Raw genomic sequence first — 12,942 nt, 5'->3', positions numbered from 1 at the left:
CAGATTCATTAAAAATTCTTCATCGCAGTATTCACATTTTGACATAATCTTCTTCAGTTCAAACAAACCTCATCTATTGCAGTGCTTTGTGTCATGGAGAGGAGGTGGCATGTTTTCTGTGTTCATAATTTCATATTGTCAGCAATTAAAAAATAAGAAAGTGGACTGACCACATATTTAACCGTCTCTTCTTCTTCACAGCTTATTTTACTATCTTGTATTATTAATGTGAATATTTGAGGGATGACGGGTATAACGACTGTTTGGCACATTCGCCTCACAGTTCAGCAATTGATATTTGAATGTTTGAATCTGGGCATCCTTCCTTTGTAGAGTTCTCCCCATGCCTGAGCATGACAATTGGACACATGTGCCTAACATATACTGTTGGTATGTAACATGAGTCAATTTAAAAATACACACTTTACTCTTAGCTGGTCTTCATAAGTCATATATACTTGAAAATGATGTGTATCCAGGGGGCTCAAAATTCACAAAAACATGAAATGGTAGTGTGTTTGAGGTGACTGTCTCCATAATACACAAAAACCTGTCAATGTCCTCATATGTAGTAGTTTTGTCATAAATCAAAAAAAAATTACGTCCTAGCCAAAATCTGAGTAGATGGCTGTCTTCCTGATTTTTTTTCATGGTTACCATATTTTTTTGGAGCCTGTAGGACCACGGGAAAGGCATGTACCCATATGTCGGGTGAACAAACGGACGTCCTGAAAATGCACCAAAACACGTAGGGGTGTGTGTGTGTGTGTTTAATCGGCACTGGCCTTGGCCCCATGCCCCCTTTGTGGATTAGATTTGGGGCCCACTCAAAAAAACTACAAAAAAAAAAACGAGAACAGGGCTGCTGCTGGGGATTAAGAAGATTCTAACAGGTGTTTTCCTTTGTGATGCTGAGTGGTGATCTGGACATCACTCACTGAGTGAGCCAATCATGAAGTGATGGGCTGGGGATCTCAAAAGGGGCGGGGCATCCAATGTCTGGGTCAGTGTTTATTTTGTTGGACCTAAATCTTCTAATGAAAAAAAGTGCATCTGCAGGTCACAATTTAAATGACTGATCATTCATCCCTTTTTTTTAGAGTGACACCAGGTTGCGCTGTTTTCTTTTTAAAATTTTTTTTAATGTTCCTCCATAGTAAAACTTCAGAGGATTGGTTCTTCTAATGGAGCTCCTCGCTTTTGCTACAAATGACGAAAATGCTCCCATGCAGGTGGGTGGAAATTTGCGAGTCAAATGACCGCTCGAAGGGAGCACTAATGGAAAGCACTGGAGGAGGGAATTGAGCCGTGGGGGTGTTTGTGGGCAGGGGCAGCTCTCCTGCTGGGTCGTTAATGAAGTGGAGTGACTTCCTGGTTAGCTCCAACCAGCTGTTGCCCCTCCCTCCCCCCCACCACCTCCCCTCACAAAGCCAACATTTTTGCCCATGACTCTTCTTTTGTCGTTGTTGTCGCCTTCCATACTTGCAAATGGACCAGTGAACACTTTTAAAAAAAAGAGAAACAATCCAAGTATCTGGTTTGCCATGTTCTGTCCAACTGCTCCGTCTCTCCATCTGATATATAAATATGAATTACCTGAATGTCGTTTAACGCTTTTAAAGACGGTCCTCATTGTGAGAATACGATCATTTTCGTAAGCTAAAAAAAATCAAACAAAAAACGTTTGTTACGGATCGACGTACATTTTGCATCATGACTGTGCTTCCATTTTTGGTTAAAAATTTTCCCACACATGCATCATAATTTGGCTGCATGCCATACTGCCAAAAGTGCTAACGCCACAGATGTGTTGTACTTGTTATCATAGTCCTCATTGGACCTGAATGATTTTGTGGACGAAGATAAAGCTTTCCTTCGCCCCAGTGTCCTCATTCCATGCTGGCAGTCCCGTGGTCCGACGAGTATGAATACTTTTTGCGTAGCGGTGATCAAAATAGCAGAAGCTAGCAAGGCTAACTGCTGTTGTCATCCACAACCAGCTTATTGTATTGTATTGTAAATTTCCCCAATGTGGGACTAATAAAGGATATCTTATCTTATTGTGCTGCTGGAAGACGAGATGCTCACGACACACGCTTAGCGGTCGCCGCACATGTTTCCTTGCACTCTGGATGCTGGTTGGGATGCGCTTGAGATATTTTGCTTCTTTTCTGTTGAATCCAAAAGTAAAATTTGACCATCCTGTCCTTCCCAAAACAGTGTGAGGAGGCCCTCCTTTTGTGTGCCCTCTTCCTCTGGCCTCGACACAGCCCAGGTGCCTCGTTCGAGCCCCCTTTGGTCAAACTGTCAAAATTGATTTCCTCGGCGGGCTTTGCACACGTCTGCATGTCATGCGCTCTCACACCAAAGCGTGAGCAGACAGTTGAGGTGTTGCTCAGCCTTTGTCTGCCTGTGAGGTCCTAATAGCGCTTTCACAGCTGCTCGGCCACCTCTGAGAGGCCGGCGGCCAACGTTGTTCAGGATGACCTCGCACACTCGCTACTGAAACGCTCTCGTACACACAGGTGATGTAAAATGCGAAACGTGGATTTGAGAATAATATATGAGCACACGTCAGTATAATGTGTAAAAGCTGTATACAACAGAGCATTTCACTGTTTTAAGATCATTTCAGTGGCACGTGTGACAGTGTTTCGGGAGAGTCTTTCTGTTTCATGAAAGGGGCTTCAGGCCACTCTGAGTTGAAGCATGTTGTCAAAGTAAACATAAAACAAAGAGAATTACACGTGGCCGATCGAAACAAGCGTGTAACTTTGCCTTAAAGTCAGCTAAATTAATGGTAACACATTATGGGAATTGCTGTCGACGGATAGCTTAAATGTTGATATTTGATTACAAACGGTGGAGCAACACATATTCATAGACAATATAACAGTACCCCCAATCATATAAAGATATGAGTGTTCCGAGTTCCTAGCATGATCACGGAATGAACTGAACTTGTATCGCAAGGTACATCTTGAGTGGTGCGGCAAATTGGTCATTTCTTGCCCCTCCGCCAAGTGATGTGTCGAACAGAAGCGCGGCTGAGGATCACGCCACGGTGCCCTCGATGGGATTCGGGGGAATCAAACCTGTAAACAAGGCAACGACGCGAGCGACAAACAAATCACAATGCAGCATTTTTGGTCAGGTATACACTCAGCAAGAGCATCGCATCCCTGGCGGTGCCTTGTGGATTTTCACACCACCGGTCAGATGGCGGGTGATGAAAACGAGAATCAATCCAGCATTTGCTGAGCAGCTGCTTGCGCTTTCCGGCCTGCCTCCAATCAATTACATCAATATTTAGCCTTTGCATTCAATCAATGCCGTCTGAAGAGCAAATGCCCCCCGCCCCCCCTCTCCAAAAAATACTAATTGATTTGCATGCTAACGTGATTAAAGTATCCATTATAACTTGACCACACAAAAAAAAATGAATATTTTTTGTTGTTGTTTGTTAAAGGCAGTCCGGTGGACTTGTGGTGAGCACGTCTGCGTGCATAAATTTAAAAGAGAAAATAGTTGACTCTTACAGGATGTATCAATCAATGAAGCAGACTGTTTATCTAGCACTTTTTATCAATTAAAATGTAGCAAAAAGGGCTCTAGACACTAATAGCGATCAAAACAAACAAACAAACAAACAAACCCAGTGCCACCCACACACAACAGATGGACACGCACACACACACACACACAAAGAGTTCCTGAGGCGCTTACTTTCTATGGTGCGCGCGAAGAGGCTTCAACCTCAACTCAAGCAAACTTTATTGTCTGAACAACATGAAGACACCCGAGAGGACATGGCTGGGGAAGGTCTGGCAGTGAAGGATGGGGGGGGGGGGGGACTGCATAATACACCAGGGTGGTTACCTCGAAGGGGAAAAACTTGTAGTGTGGCTTGAAAATACATCAGCTCTTCTGACTCACCTCGTATTTTTATGCCGTGTGCTGTTCATAATTACGAAATGTATGGCCGTGCCGCTGAAAACTCTGGACACGCTGTACCGATGGCTCCATTGGAAATGACTTTTATTTTTTTAGTGGCATGGATTGTTTAGTTTACTCATTGTTGGATTTTGTTTAAAATCCACGTTGTGTGTCGAATTATGACGTCCACTGACAAACGGCAACAAGGTGATACTGTGCTCAGTGTGTGTGTGTGTGTGTGTGTGTGTGTGTGTGTGTGTGTGTGTGTGTGTGTGTGTGTGTGTCCCATATGGCCAGCTGCTTCCCTCCTTTTGTTGCCAGAAGTCATCGGACTACTGAAGTGTGATGACAGCAGCAGGTGAAGGGGAGGGATGGCGACGCGCAAGCTCACCTTTCCTGATAGGTAGAATGCTGGTGTACAGTGTCGGGGGATCTCTGATGGGAAAGTACAGCTGAGCCCGTCCCAAAATGATCTGTTGAGGGCCCAGCCAGACCCCGGGGGATGCTTCTAGTCAAAACAACCACTCCGTTTCTGCTTAAAAGTTTTAAAGCACTGGTGCTAGTATTTTTTTCCTGACCAAATCATTGCACGGAATCAAACCCACGACCTCGGCACTGTCTAGGCGGACGTGCTTACCATGCCACTATGACTCACTTAACCGATGTTTAAAATGTGAGTGATTCACCACGATGAGGGAAAAAAAAAATGGCATGTGTATATTTCCTATCAGACTGCCAGAAAATAGCAAGAGGTATAGTAGAAGAAATGGAAGATGCTAGGCTAACTATTTGCTTATGTGGTAGCTACATTACAGTGGCAAACTTGTAAATTTTTCTCTTTTTCAAACACTTATCAAACACACTTGATCCTTTGTTTGTGTCCGTAATAAACACAAATTTCAGGTTGCTTCCTAACTGGCGATCGTTCCAATTCACAACACAATAACGATGTCTTTGATGTCTTCGGCCCAACTCTGTGTTGAGCACTCACATAAAAATTTGCGTTCATAACTACTCAACAGATGTTTAGCATTTGCAAATGTCAGTCCAGACCCTGCATAATATGTTGCTGTCGAAGGAAAAAAAAAAACCCAGTCACATTGGCAATATTTATATGAGAAATTCACTGTGGTGTTTTTGCTTATGAATTTAATTTGTTCCAATACCATACTCATAACTCAAAACACTCAAATCATCTTTCCTCATTGAAAAGACACGTTACCGCAACCCAACAAAATCCAGCATGTTTTTGGAACATGTTTCTTGGAAAGAAAAACGGTGTTCTACTCTAATGTACTCATTGAAACACAATAATAACATAATTTGAACAGTTTACGCCTCCTAATAATTCAGTGGGCGTCATGTTGCTGATTCTAATGCGCGCGTTTTAGCCACCAGGGAGCAGTATGATACATGCTAACAATACAGTACAGTGATCGTTCGTTTATCGCGGCTTCAGTGCATCACTGATTTTTTTCAAACATATTCATTAAAAAAATAAAAAATCATATACATGGAGTACAATACTGTATATGTTGCTCTATGTGACTCGCTGTTGTTTTGCAGCTTCTCGCGGACCGTTTGCGGACTTTAAAAAAAAGATTATGTTTATCGGTCGCTACTTCTCTGATTTTCGTTTATCACGAGTGGTTTTGTCCCCATTAACCTTGATAAATGAGGGATTACTGTATTGCAGATTTCTATTACAATGAAACACAGGAGCAAAACTTAAATAAGCCCCAATATTATTATAATATTATATTATATTAGACTTTTTTGTCAGGGATGAATAGTATACGCTTGAGTATCTGTTTATGTTGCTCCTGCCTGTGTTTGAAGGTTTTTAATTCCCAAACTAACACTCCAGTCATCAGCCCGTCTAGCGTGTTTAGCATTCATTGTTAGCATTAAGCTATTCCCAAGACAAGGTAAAGGTGGTTTTGTGAAAAACACAAAATGTGATTCTCTCTTTTTGTTATTTTTATTTTGTTGTACTGTAAACCTCAACTGTGAGTGGCAAGTACCAGTGTGAAGCAAGCTTTTGGCCATGTTTTTGAAGAATTGTTCACTATTTGTCAATCTGCTGCTTTGTTGGTAAATTAAGAGAAAGTAGGTGCTTGTAACTTTTTTAACTACTTGTACATCAAGCTACTACGATATAATTTAGTTTTAGGCATAAGCCTCCATACTTTTTTTCACTCTGTTACATTTGAAAGTATCATATTCATTTATAAACTTCAATTGGGCGAAAACAGTCATACACATACATAGTTGATCATAATTGGGTGTCAGGTGGGCGTACGTGTCAGCAGTACACAGTCTCCCACTCGCTCCTTGGTGAATCCCAGCCTGGAAATAGGCTACACTTCCCATCCATTATCCATCTGGGACCCACAACTCCCCCCACCACACACACCAACACAAAATTCCCCTCTCGCTTGGTCGCTCAATCACGCTTCCTCTGCCCTCACCCACACAAATAAAGCTGAACCCTGCAGTGACATCAGATCATTGATATTTGTTTATGGGCCAGTCCTGGTTGAAAATGTCATATTAATTGCTTGTCAAATAAGTGCACAATGATACAAAGACTAGTAGCGGGATGATTGGCAACTCTGATTTAAAAAAAAAAAAATAGAATCCTTTACTACAGCAGAGCCACACAGACTCACTGCTCGGCACCTGTGGATTCACCTGTTTGCGGATTATTTGTTCAAAAACCTTTTCATCGATTTTTAATTTTTTTTTTTTAATTGTTGTTGTTTGTTCTGGGAGAGACCACTCCTGTTTTTCGTGGAAGTCGATTGCAGGTTTATTGGCTTTTTTCTGAAGAATTTATTTCGGGGGTGGGGTATGGGAAAGCATCCAGAAATGGAAGAATGAAAAATATATATTCAAATACTGTGATGTACATTGGTACTATATATTCATTGACTTTGTCCATATTTTAAAATGGCATTTCATTTGTCATGCATCTGGTTCTCATGCGCATGGTCCTACAGTACGTGGGCCCCCAGTAGATTTGTGGCCCTGTCCATTCTTTCAGTTGTCCATCCCTGTTCTAGTATGGAAGTGGAAAATAGCATTTTGAACGGGCCCTTTTATTGTTAGGATTTTTTTTATTGTGAGTGATGCTTCCATAGAGAGCGTTGTTTTTTATTTGTAAGGTTTAATTTGTTCTGCAAATATTGTGTTGCAAAAGTCTGTCTGACCACATAACCTCTCTTTCATTGGCAGGCAAATAAGATATTGCAGATGACTCTTAGTTGTATTGTGTACGTCACTGTCACAACGTAGAAATAACATCAAAGTAAGCCCAAGGAGTTTTCAATGAGGGCTGTTGATGTGTTACCCACCACCCATCCAGTGACGGGAAGTGCCATCTTGTGTTTAGCGTTGGCGAGAATGGTCTTCATGGTTCCAAATGGGAGCTGTTGTAACAGCCACTTGCAGCCCACCTGAGGCCCTCTGTTAACAATTGTTTCCTGGAGAGCTTGTAAACCTTGCCGCGTTGGACTTTATTATTATTATTTTTTCCCACTTTCTTTGTCTCTCCCTTTATACTCCTGCTTAAATTGGTGATGACATCACGGTCCAAATAGCAGGTGTCTTGACCCTCCTTCTTTTGATCATATCATATTGTGTTACGTATTTCCATCTCAATGTGATGATCAATATCTCTTTTGAAACAAATCAATTCTTTCTCACCTCCGGGGTCATAGTTCAATGGGGTTGTTTGGTGATGGGAGGCGGGGGGTGAGGGGGGAAGCAGACCAGGTCATTTTAAGGCATCCTAGCTCTGAGATAATTTTGGTCCAGAGAGCTGCGGATGGTCACCGTGACAGCTGGTGTTGGTGGGGGGTGGGGGGGGGGGCAGCTGCACGGCTGTGGGGTAGCTGGGAAAGAGCTCCTCCCCGGCAAACCCACCAAGGCTTTCTGCATCTGCTCAGCTGTCGGGACCCCCGCAACCCCCAACCCCAGCCGCATCTCGGTGCTCCATCAGCTGAGAGCAGCAGGAGAGACAGCTGGTCAATGCTACTGGGGAAACACAGGGTGTGTTTATGTGAGTGTGTTTTGGGGGTGGGGGGGGGCAGTGACATCACTGCCAAAAGTGATCCATTTAAACACATGCTCTCTCATACGGACATTTTCTTTTAATGTTCCAAGCCCATTAATAAATGATGGAAGGTGGTTAAAGCTTCCTTCCTTGGAACGTTTGAGTCTAACCAATGGGAAAATGTGTCTCTTGTACGAAATGATGTGGATAAAGTCACCTCTTATTTAAACCTATATGGTGTTGATGACGACTGTAATTACAGGAGCTTTAGCCAAGAAAACATAGACTGATATTCATTTTGGCACCAAAAGACGTTTTTCTTCTCCCAACAGGCCACTCTGAAACTACACAGAGAATGTTTGAAAACAAAATGCTACTTTTCAGTTCAGATCCAAAATGATTCTTCACGGTGCTCAGTCAGACATTTATTGAATTAAATATGAATAACTAGCTTTGTAAAATGTTTCTTGGATTGATCACTGCGTTATTAAAAAAAACAACCTAAAAAAAAAACCCAGAACCCACCATTTCTAATTCAGAACAGTTCAAGTGTACACTATTGTATCGTTTCATATCATATTGTATTATCATATCACGCCACTCCAAACTGCCACCTTCAGAAGTGACTCTGCGATTGTTGGCCTCATTACAGAGGGGGACGATCGGGAGTACAGGGGACTGACAAAGGACTTTGTGGACTGGTGCCAGCAGAATCTCCTCCAGATCAACCCTAGGAAAACTAGGGAGTTGGTTGTGGATTTCTGCAGGAAACAGTCCTCACCTGCACCGATAAACATCCAGGGTATGGACATAGAGAGGGTGACCTCCTACAAGTACCTAGATGTTCTTCTGAATGACAAACTGGACTGGTCTACAACACGGGCACCCTGATTAGGAAAGGACAGAGCCGACTCTTCCTACTCAGGAAACAGGTCTTTTGGGGTTCAGGGGTCGCTTCTTAAGACTTTCTATAACTCGGTGGTGGCCTCGGCCTTCCATTATGGCATTGTCTGCTGGTCAGGCAGCATCTCAGCCCGGGACAGAAAGAGACTGGAGCGACTGGTCAGGAAGGCCAGTTCTGTCCTGGGTTGCTCCCTTGACACTCTGGAGGAGGTGGGCAACAGAAGGATGCTAACTAAGCTAAAAGCTATGATGGCCAGTCCCTCCCACACCCTCCAGCCCACCCTGACAGCACTTGGTAGCTCCTTCAGCCAGAGACTGTTACACCCGCGCTGCAAGAAGGAGAGATACCGACGCTCGTTCCTACCGACTGCTGTCAGGCTGATGAATAAAAATAACAACAATAATAATAATAATTAAATGATGTGAAAGACAATTGTAAATAGCACTGCGTCTTGTGTCATTGTTTAGGCGATCACCTTTAGCCACTTTAGCAAATGTTAGCAGAGTGCAAACTGAGGACACAAACAAATCTGTTCTTTTTGCCATCATTGACTCAAAGATGCGAAAAGATGAAAATATATAATAGCTAGTGCCTCAAAAGGTTTGGTCGTGTTTGTGAGGCATTGTTTAGTGCATTAGCTATTAGCTTAGTCATAAGATAAGATAAGAAAACTTTTATTTGTCCCACAATGGAGAAATGTGCAATCAACAGCAGCAAAATTAAGTGTGCAGTCCCCCTTTTTTGTCCTCCACAATTTTTGGATTTGATCTTAATCTCCTGTAAGCCTGCAGAACTGTCCAAAACATTTTAGCTTACTTCTACACATCAGTTTACTACAATTAGCTGTTTTGAACAGAGATTAGCTAAGATCGCCTGCGTGTCACTTCTCCTTTAGCACCATTTTTAGTACTTAACAACAAAAAACAAAATCAGGACATAAATCTTCTCTTTTATAAGCCTCTTAAAGTGACTGAAAATGTTTGACTATGTTTACAAAGCATTGTTTAAAGCACTCGGCTAACATTGGCCACTAGCTTGGCAAGCTAACTTTACAGTGCTCTACTTTTGCGTTTTGAAAATATATTTTTGTGCTACCGATTTATTAGACAGTCGAATAACTGACAAGATTTTTTGACAATACATAAAAATCATCTTATGAAATTTGGCAGGCACCGTTACTTGAGTGTTTTTGCCAGTGAAGCGATGGCATCCTTTTTTTAACCACATGCTACTATGGACATCGAAGCTGCATTAGGAAGAAGTCGGTGCTTTTGCGAGTGTTTGGTTTGTTTAGGGGGGAGTTTAAAATGAGTTGAATTTTCAGGGGGCGGAGGTGGGGAGCATGATGGAACAGAAAGCTGAGCTCTTTTGTCCTCAAAAGTCTGGTCAAACTAGGGTCAGGAGCAAATTACAGTAAGGGGGAAAATAAAAACCAGATTCTGTCGGAGCGATTTATGCATATTGTTAACAGCATCAAGACAACATCCAGCACATGTGAACAACCTTCTATTTTGCTTTTACTTGCAATAAATACAGAGAAAACAAACGATTATCTGGGGCTTTTGGGCTTAACCTCAGTGATTGTGGCAAAATAAAAGCCGATCTTTAGGGGAGAGTCATCGAGGACTAGGGAGGAGTCATGCAATCATATAATCCATCTGTCTGCGTCATAAAGCGCAAAGCAGAGCTCTTCGTTAGTGCGGTGGAGCCACTCTTTTGCTTTAAGTGGCCGGCGTCCATCTGCTCCGAGCTGCAAAGGTCGCCGGTGATCATTGATCCCTCATTGATCGCGCGAATTGCTTAATGACTACCGAGGTCACTTCATTAAGCAATGTCCGCGCGTTTTAATCGCGCTGGGCTAATTTAAACCCCCCGCCACTCGATTAATTGGGGACAATGCACGCTGGCGGCAACGGTGGGATTAGGAGACCAACAATAGATGACAGATGACCGGCAAAGCCCTGAGTGGCTTTGCAAAGCGCCGCTGATGCTTGTATTCTTTATTGAACATATCGTGTTAATAAAGTCCAAAGATGGACTCGCCATATTGCCATCGTTTGTTCTGGAACATATTGTGCAGTCTTTTGTTATTTTGGGGAGGTCAGATTTTTGTCACAGGGTTGTCAGAGTTTGATTTCTGGATATTTAGAACTTGAAGTTATAAAACTTGATATTTTGTATTACAATCTGACAACAAAAAAAAAGTAAAACCACTTCTTAAGCAGGCTGGACACAAAAGTAATCGTAGTAGTAGCAGTAGTAGTAGAAGATGCAAGGCTAGCTGTAACTAGCATGTACTTCTCATTTCTTCTGGGGTGTATGTATGACTTGGGTGGTGCGTTATACTCGACCATTTGCTCCTTTATTTGTGTTGGACAACGTGAGCTTCAGGTTACTTCCGAGTTGTCAATCGCTCATTTCACTGGCTCGACCAAACTCGGTGATGACCACACCTACAAGGATTTACGATGGTGAATATTGAACAGATGACGCATTTACGATTGTCAGCCCCCGACTGTTTGCCAAGCACATCGGAATTAAACACAGACCACACCACAAGACAATCGATCAGGATAACCTTTCCAAAAATCGGGCCTGGGGAAAACTGCTCGGTATGTTTGAAGCCTAGCCTTGAGGGGGACGTTGAACTGTGTTTTATCTTGGGATTAGCGACGGGCATTTTGGAAAATAAAATTTGTCATGGGATTGAAATCTCCCTCTGAACGTTCTTGAAATCCTATTTTGATTCAGACAATCATCTGTAGCATGCTCATAAGTTATAATCGAACATTTTGATGCGCTGTTTTACAAGTGTCAAAATGCACCGCTCGATTTAAGACGTAAAAACAATCAACCAACCCCTCGTGAATGACCTCATGCTTTGGAGATTCAGGGGCAAAATGTAAATCACGCCAGTGTCGCTCGTAAATCAAAGACAGGAAATACTGATAAGCCGACAGCTCAGTTTCAAGTTAGAAAGTGATTTACTCTTCAACGTTTCAATTTCATCTCAGCGTCTCCTGGGCAGGGGCCTCAAAGACACACACGGTGTGGCTCTCGCATGCAGATTGAGGGATTTTCTAACTGGCTGATAGCGAGGAGCCAGGCCTGTGCTTGATCACAAACATTGAAGTGACAGCAATGTCGCCAAACGCCACTGACAGGAAACGGCCCGCACCTGGCGCACATGCGTAATTTCCCCCATGTTATCTTTGTTACAGCTGCATTCCCACACAGATTACATTTGGAATAAACATTAAATTCTACGGGCGGCCCGGTAGTCCAGTGGTTAGCACGTCGGCTTCACAGTGCAGAGGTACCGGGTTCGATTCCAGCTCCGGCCTCCCTGTGTGGAGTTTGCATGTTCTCCCCGGGCCTGCGTGGGTTTTCTCCGGGTGCTCCGGGTTCCTCCCACATTCCAAAAACATGCATGGCAGGCTGATTGAACACTCTAAATTGTCCCTAGGTGTGAGTGTGAGTCCGAATGGTTGTTTGTTTCTGTGTGCCCTGCGATTGGCTGGCAACCGATTCAGGGTGTCCCCCGCCTACTGCCCGGAGACGGCTGGAATGGGCTCCAGCACCCCCCGCGACCCTAGTGAGGATCAAGCGGTACAGAAGATGAATGAATGAATGAATGAATGAATTAAATTCTACACCAAAATCCCCATGAGGACCATGTGCATTTTCAAACACTGCTTAAAAATCGACAACTCAAAACTCCTCATACCTGTTTTAACCATCTTCACCACCAGGGTGCGATGTCTCCTTGTTTGGTTTGGGATGAGACGCATCAGTCACAATGTGTTAGGTCAGAAAGTACACTTCGCACACACACATACACACGCGCACACACACACACACGCTCTCTCTCATATATATATATATATACACACACACACACACACACTCTCTCTCGTATATACACACACACAGTCAGGCAGACAAAAACAAAGATGTGCTGTTTAATGTTCGAGGCTTTAACAACGTTTCATTCATCATCATGCAGCTCTGCAGTATCTACAACATAAACATACTCTTGTGCCCA

The sequence above is a fragment of the Hippocampus zosterae genome, chromosome 3 (genome assembly GCF_025434085.1).
Source record: "Hippocampus zosterae strain Florida chromosome 3, ASM2543408v3, whole genome shotgun sequence".
Classification (NCBI taxonomy): Eukaryota; Metazoa; Chordata; class Actinopteri; order Syngnathiformes; family Syngnathidae; genus Hippocampus; species Hippocampus zosterae.
The sequence above is the reverse complement of the archived record's forward strand: the minus strand, read 5'-3'. Positions refer to the sequence as shown.